Source organism: Formica exsecta, unplaced genomic scaffold, assembly GCF_003651465.1.
Source record: "Formica exsecta isolate Colony F162 unplaced genomic scaffold, ASM365146v1 scaffold49, whole genome shotgun sequence".
NCBI lineage: Eukaryota > Metazoa > Arthropoda > Insecta > Hymenoptera > Formicidae > Formica > Formica exsecta.
This window is the reverse complement of record NW_021852138.1, coordinates 123,729-132,170: the sequence shown is the minus strand read 5'-3', so window position 1 is coordinate 132,170 and position 8,442 is coordinate 123,729. Positions and strand designations below refer to the sequence as shown.

The window sequence follows — 8,442 nt, the reverse complement described above, 5'->3', positions numbered from 1 at the left end:
TTGCGACATATAATAAAAAATACTTTTATTATATATATGTAAAATTGCGAAAATATAACGTATCTTGCGTGTATGCAAGAGCCCTCTGTGTCAAATCTTTCGAACCATCTGAACCGTCGCTCAGCTGATCGAAGCAATAACTGCAAGAACGGCAACTTGTCAACGTGCCCCCTCCCCCACCCGTGAAGCCCGTCGCCATCTCACGGCGGAGCCGGGGACTAGCTCGCGTTAGCGACAGTTAGCTGCATACACAGTGATGCCAACGGGATGCAGGGTCAATTGCAGAACGTACGCGGTGCCGCGTCGTAAACACCGACTCGCGCTTCCTTTCCCGAATTCGGCGTGGACTCGGCCCTTCGTCAGTGCGCGATCGTCCCACGCGACCCCCTCTCCCTCTCCCTCGACCACCGGAAGTGAGGTCCGATCGCGTCGGGAGCCGTTCTGAGACATCCGCGGATACGTTATTCCCGCGGTCGCCCTTCGGTCCGTGTCAGTGCGCGAGTTGGCAAGCGTTGGCCTGCCCGCGAGTACAGTAGGGCTGCCATTTTCCGTGTGTACGGTGATAAAGAAAGGTAGAGGGAGAGAGAAAGAGAGTGAGTGGAAGTCGCGATAGAGGAGAGGGATACGAGGAGGAAGATTCGTGGAATTTCGCGGTGCGAGAGACACGGATTGTCCCCCTACACGGGGTCGCGGAAAGAAAGGGCCCAGGACCCCTTTCCTCGTGAGCGTCGAGATCTGTCATCGCGATAAGTCCTCGAGCAGTCCCGACGACAACGTCATTCACAGCTGCGTCTACGCCCGCCCGCAGGTGAAGGAGCGCAAGGTGGAGGAGGTGAAGGAGAAAGAGGAGGAGGAGGAGGCGGAGGAGGCCCACGGAGACGCGGGGGTGCTCGTTCGAAACTGGACCGACGATCAAGGTTAGTGCATCATCGTATTCGGTCTCTCTCGCGACCGAATTTCTTCTTTCTCTTTCTTTATTAAACGCGAGCGCGCGCGACTCGAATTTCGCGCGCGCGCGCGCGCGCGAGATCGCGTCGAGATTCTTCTTCCCGTGTATTTCGAATTTCATTTCATTCAGTATCTCACTGTCCTTACCAGCTTGATGGAAATCGTCGCAAGATTCAGATGCTCGTGATAGAACGGTGTCGCGTTTAATCATCCTGACGTAATTCTATCTTGTTTATCATATGTTCGATTCAGACTCTCGAAAAATCTGTGAATATTAAATGTCGTATGCATTTTTAATTTGTGAGATGTATTATTAATCTTATTAAACGATAGAGTGGACCAATATAAATTAATTTATTATTTATTTATTATTATTTAATTATTATTATTTTTATTTAGTTATATAAACATATATCAAGTCTTAGATATTAATAGATATGCATAGATATAAATATAGATATCAATTTATCAATTTTACAAACCTGATATTTATTTATCTTTATAAATTCACTGATAATTGCATCGATTTTGTAAAATATTTTGAGAGTTGACTAAAATAATACATACGTTTGATTCATATAAAAGAGAGAGAAAGACGGAGAGAGAGAGAGGGAGAGAATTTTTATATTAAATAAAGCATGTGTGTGTGTGTAAATGGACTAATCTTTCTCTCTCTCTCTCTCTCTCTCTCTCTCTCTCTCTCTCTCTCTCTCTTTATCTCGGACTTAATTACAATGAATTACGCGAATATATAATGGACTTGAATTTTGTATTATGTAGTTTCTTCTTTTTTGTTTTTTTTTTTTTTCTTGGCATCCGCTCTTTTATTGCGTTTTATAACAATACGACAATTGGCGTAGAATCAAACAGTACGTATATTTATGCGCCTTTTTATAAACCGGATGTATTTTTCGATTTAATACATCATCGCTTTTTCCCTTCACGCCATGACATTTTTATCACACAGGGTTAGACATTTTTATCATTCTCATTCTCCACAATAAAAATTCACACGCAGATTGATAAGAACGTATTATTAAATAATATACTATTAAAATGCTAATATACCATAATTTTTCGAACGATTTTTATGATATATTGTTGCATAAGTTTATTCGCGATAATCTTTTATAACACTGATAAGTGGAAAATTATACGTTAATTATGTAACATTCTATTTGAGTAACACACACATGTTATTTTCGCGACTGGTATCTTGAGTTTGATTAGATAAAAAATCTCCGGTGAGATGCACATAATAACTCAGGAATAATAACTCTTGGAATAAATTAAAACTTACTAACTAACTTAAATAATAGCGTATATAAGTTATCGCGTACTTTTTCCTTGTGTGCCTCTTTATCCATTTTAAATTAATCTCTTTCTATCGGCAATTAATCGGCATCGAGAGAGATGAACCGCGTCGTTTCTCTATGTGCGTATTGATTTCCCAGCAGCCCCGCGCGAATGAACGTTCTCGGATGTTTTTCCTCGATCAGCTGGTCGTGAGCGCCGCGCGCATCGAATTCCTTCCGCCAATTTATTAAACCAGCGCTGAGCGTGTTTTGCTAGGCCTATGTTAAGGAAGTCTTTTACGAATTCTCTTTTTTTATACTCGCGGAGGAGAAACTTCTTCGCAAATTAACAAGATTGTTATAACGGATGGCGACTAGAACCGTGACAACCACGAGAAGTATTCCTCGCGCGATATTTATTATATTATAAGTGACCAATTAAAAGCGATTCACTTTCGATTCGGGCAAAAAATCATACCTAGAATAAAAATTAAATTTTTTTATAAACACTTTATTATATATATAATATATTTAATAATATTTTATTATATTTCAATTTTTTTTATTTATAGTTAATTATTCTTTATTCAAACATAAGATTTTTTAATTTAATTATTTTAATTTTATGAATAAATTAAACTCAAGAAATAAGAAAGATGATGGAATTCTTTATCTTTTATTTGTCATTTGAGCTGAAATAATTGCTTCATCAACAAGAATAATTGTTCATTCTGAATTGGGATTATACAAAAGTTTTTATATTTAAATCAATTTTCTTTATAGTTGTCTTTTATAATTGTTGCATTTAAAAACTTTCTTATTCTATTAATATTAGGATTTTCTGATATAAAATAAGTAGAATTACAACTAATTATTACTAATTCTGTGTGCTGTCTTTTCTATAGTTTGAGATTACAAAAGTCAAGATTACTCGTTATCAAATTTTCTTCATTCGCGCTTATTTACAACATCTGCATTTTATTGAAAATTTTTCTGGTGAGAAAGTATAGTTTTTTTAAATATAAAAAAAAATATTAAAATTGAAACATACACATCAAGAAAGTTCTAACTTTGAGAATTAAGTACATATTCAATTTTCGAGAATAAATCATCAATTTCTTTTAATTTGTTTGCTTTTTACAAAGTAATCTTTGTTGCGTTCAGTTCAAGCTGTCGTGAGAATCGCGGTGCACCTCCTGGCAACTTGAGTTTGAGCAATTAACTCGCGATAACGTGGTAAGGTGTTGTACGCTGTGTAATTGTAACAAAAACATTTCGCAAGGATATTGCGAGCAGCGTGCGTCTCCGTATTTTTAGAGCGATGCTTGCGCCGATAATCTTCTCATCAAGAGGAAACGCTATTCTTATCCTGATGTCACGATTGCACATTTTACGTAAGCGCGAGCGTTAAATTTCGCATACCAATGTTTTGTCAGAATCGCTAATTGCATTATTAGCTCTCGGCGCCAATTTTCGCCGCTTTTATCTAAGAAATCGCTCGTGTTTCTCGGCTGAAGCGTGAACTGGTTATCTGACTTCGAAAAGATACGTTGCAATTGAATATTATTCCCCCCCCCCTCTATAAGTATTAATTAAAATTTAATCTAAAAGAATTAAGAGAGACTTATTTCTTGTCTCTTTCTAAAACTTCAAATTTGAATTGATATGAATCGATGGAATTGATTTGTATTTTATCTCTCTCTCTCTCTCTCTCTCTCTCTCTCTCTCTCTCTCTCTCTCGATTCCATTTATTAGATTTTTAAATGTCAATCAAATTATGTTAATTTTTATTAGTATTAAAATTTTTTTTATATTCATAAATTTATAATTTATTTTTCTTTATTTAGATATAATACTTTTAAATTAAATTGTTTCAATTTTATAAACAAATTATACTCGAGAAATTTTTAAGATGACGGATTCTTAATTTTTTATTTGTCATTTAAGTCGAAATAATTGCTAACATCAACAAGAATAATTATTCTAAATTAGGATTATGCAATTTTTAAATTAATATTGATAAAATTTATAATTCAATAGTTTTAGATTATGCATTTATAATTTTCTTTACAGTTGCGTTTATAATTGCTCCATTTTTTAATATCGAATAGCACGCTCACCACAAGTTATTGTGATAAAGCAAAGCGAAAGTTACGAGTTAAGGCCAGGTTGATCCGGGCTCGAGAGAGACTTCCAGCTAAAACGAGTAACCTATAATCATTATTTCGCAGGCTCCTCTCCATATGTGTAATTTCGTCCTTGGCGAATCTTAAAACGCCGCCGTTTCTTCCTGCCCCGAAGCAACGATCATCCGATGATCGTCCTTCGACGCCCTTAGCCCTTAGCAACTTTAACTTCATCTGCAAAAAATATCTGAGCCACAGAAAGAAATTTTTAGATATAACGCGCGAATGAAAAATATAATATATACGATTCGTAAATATAAGGAAAATTGTAGATATTTCTTTTTCTCTCTCTCTCTCTCTCTTTTTTTTTTTCTTTTTTTTTTTTTTGTGGATCCATGAGGGATACATGAACAATTTTTGAATTATTTGATACGTGATTGTCGTTGTAATTGAACTTAATTGATTTTACACAAGATGCAATCTCCAGAACGAAAAGTTTGAACAGAGCGATTCCGCGAATTTTTCCAAGTTTTATTTTTATTTATAAAAGCACATTTTCTAAATGTCACGTAACGTAATGAGATTCATACGCTGAAACGCACGCGCGTACATATGTGCGAGGCATCGTCGCGTAAATGGGATCATTCCTCTCGTTCGCAATTACTTTTTCCATTTCAACAGCGCTAAAATAAATTCAGTCGCGCTAAAATAAATGATCGGTCTATCGTCGGACCACGATTTCGAGTAATGTTACCAATTTCGCATAATTAGGTGGACAAGATTACTGTCCTCGACTAGTTCAATTCGCGAATAACCATGCGTCACCGCAAACACGTGCTTCAAATTAAAATAGAGAAGGAAAAAGAATAAAAAATATTTTTTATTTAAATTCTCTCTATCGAAAAAAAGATTTTATTTGTCGTATATTTATTTACGATTACGACGTAACAATTTTATAATAATTTTGTAACTTGATGCGTATATATGTTTCAATTTTAATATCTTTTTTTATATTTTGAAAAACTAAATTTTTTTCACAAGAAAATTTCCAGTAAAATGTAGACGTGAATAAATGTGAATATGAAAAATGAGTAATCTCGACTTTTGTAATCTCAAACTATAGAAAAGAAAGAGCATACAGGATCAGTTGCAATTCTATTGTTTTTTTTATATCAGGGAATTAATATTATTGGAATAATATTTTTAAATGCAACAATTATTAAAGGCAACCATAAAGAAAATTATAATAAATGTATGAGAATTGTAACTTTTGGATTATAAATTTAATTAATATTAATAAAAAGATTTTGCATAAATTCAATTCAAAACAAATAATTATTTTTGTTGATATAATAATTATTGAAAGATTAAAAATAGTTATGCAAATGATGCATATATTGCAAATAGATCGAATAACAAAAAAATAATTGTTTTGTAGTCGATTAAATAATTATTGATACGTGATTGTCGTTGTAATTGAACTTAATTGATTTTACACAAGATGCAATCTCCAGAACGAAAAGTTTGAACAGAGCGATTCCGCGAATTTTTCCAAGTTTTATTTTTATTTATAAAAGCACATTTTCTAAATGTCACGTAACGTAATGAGATTCATACGCTGAAACGCACGCGCGTACATATGTGCGAGGCATCGTCGCGTAAATGGGATCATTCCTCTCGTTCGCAATTACTTTTTCCATTTCAACAGCGCTAAAATAAATTCAGTCGCGCTAAAATAAATGATCGGTCTATCGTCGGACCACGATTTCGAGTAATGTTACCAATTTCGCATAATTAGGTGGACAAGATTACTGTCCTCGACTAGTTCAATTCGCGAATAACCATGCGTCACCGCAAACACGTGCTTCAAATTAAAATAGAGAAGGAAAAAGAATAAAAAATATTTTTTATTTAAATTCTCTCTATCGAAAAAAAGATTTTATTTGTCGTATATTTATTTACGATTACGACGTAACAATTTTATAATAATTTTGTAACTTGATGCGTATATATGTTTCAATTTTAATATCTTTTTTTATATTTTGAAAAACTAAATTTTTTTCACAAGAAAATTTCCAGTAAAATGTAGACGTGAATAAATGTGAATATGAAAAATGAGTAATCTCGACTTTTGTAATCTCAAACTATAGAAAAGAAAGAGCATACAGGATCAGTTGCAATTCTATTGTTTTTTTTATATCAGGGAATTAATATTATTGGAATAATATTTTTAAATGCAACAATTATTAAAGGCAACCATAAAGAAAATTATAATAAATGTATGAGAATTGTAACTTTTGGATTATAAATTTAATTAATATTAATAAAAAGATTTTGCATAAATTCAATTCAAAACAAATAATTATTTTTGTTGATATAATAATTATTGAAAGATTAAAAATAGTTATGCAAATGATGCATATATTGCAAATAGATCGAATAACAAAAAAATAATTGTTTTGTAGTCGATTAAAAAATTAAAATATATCATCTACATCATTTTTACATTATACTTTTATTTATTTAATTATATAAAATTACTCCTCTATCGTACAATGCCGCCTACTGTTTCGCAGTAATATGACTTGGATCCCTTCCAGAGAGCAGTATCTCCTCTCGCTTTGCGTTATAATTCACGATTTAAAACTCATAAGACCACGCTCGCGGTGCTTTTTACGAGTCTCCGTGACGGCGCCTCCTCTATTCCCGTAGAAAGTTTGTACGCGAGAACCCATGCATTCCCCTAAACATTCTTCTGGGATAATATCACGCCATGAACAAGGTATATACCGCCTCTTCCTTAAGTATCCTTGCTTATTTTCATGCCCCGAAACGGAAAATTTCTAGAGATTTAACCGCGTGCGATAAGACTGCTCGAAAAGATAACGGGCGATATTCTCGAGGCTTTTCTTTCGTCAAAATCGTCTACCGCATTAAAAAAAAAAAAAATTAGCAAGATTGACTTAAAATTTGTTACAAATGCTTGCTTTTTAATAATTTTTTGGAAAAAAAAAATTTTATTATTATTTTTATTTTACGTGAAAATCCTTGAATGATACACGAGAGTTATATCTTTTACAACAGAGGCTCGAGCGAATACAAAATTTCAGAGTCAAGATGTGGAAATATTTCGTGACGCGAATAGTGGTGATACCACGTGGTCGTCGTCGAGTCATCAAAAATATTGCTTGGTGATTCTTGACCCGCCTTCGCAGGACAATCTGAAAGCAATCCCTAACTGAGTAAAGTAAACCCTATATTCGTACGATACGGTGACATCATTCGATATACATTCGAGGATACACAAAAGTCGCGTCATTCTCGTTGGCGTCCCTCTTCACCGAGTTGACAGTTATTGCTCTGTCCCATCACGTGTTGTCCCTTACTGGAAGGTCGGTCTCTCGTCCAACGCGCGTTCCTCCTGTGTTCCCAGCCAGATATCTAACCAGCACGCCCACGAACACGCGCTTATCATCCCGTCCGTCTTTGGCGAGAGACACAAACGCTGTTGCATCTGTACACGCGTACGTACATGCCCATCTCTTGTGCGTGCATCCGTGCGTCGTGTGCGCATGCCATTCGTATAGCCCCAGACCCCAGACGGGTCAACGGCTCCGCGGCTTGTGTCGGAGAACCGATAAGAATCGGATAGCTTGCGCTCTCTTGGAACGAAATTCCACGTCACGTGTCGACGACGTACCGTCCATGACATTCGCAGCCGAGCCGCGATGATGTTCTGAGAACTTTATTCCGAAGCTTCCGGATCTTGATCGTTTCCGCCCGTTCCTTATTAAAGTGCCTCGAGTAAGTTTTATAGCGCGAATATATATAATATCGATGTGACATTTTCATACTTTCAAAGTTTCCTGTCAAACGGATGCGGGACACACTTTATATGTTATTTTATTTTTTATAGATATGTCGATACGCCGGGATTTTATACGAAAATAATTTATAATTTTGTAATTTTTAATTATAAACTTTATTTCATAAAGATATCTTTTATATTTATATACTTTTAAGAAAATATACATATTTATTGTATCTTTTATAAATGGTGAGAGAAATGTTGT

At 34.8% G+C, this 8,442-nt stretch overlaps 1 long non-coding RNA gene across 1 annotated transcript in view; it reads left to right on the top strand.

Annotated features, from left to right (window-relative positions):
* Positions 1-308: 308 nt before the first annotated feature.
* The window catches only part of LOC115241462, a 96,197-nt gene continuing 88,063 nt past the window's right edge, over positions 309-8,442 (top strand). Inside the window, exon 1 of the long non-coding RNA XR_003884903.1 lies at positions 309-917. This is a non-coding gene — a long non-coding RNA (uncharacterized LOC115241462). The remainder of the gene's footprint in view (positions 918-8,442) is intronic.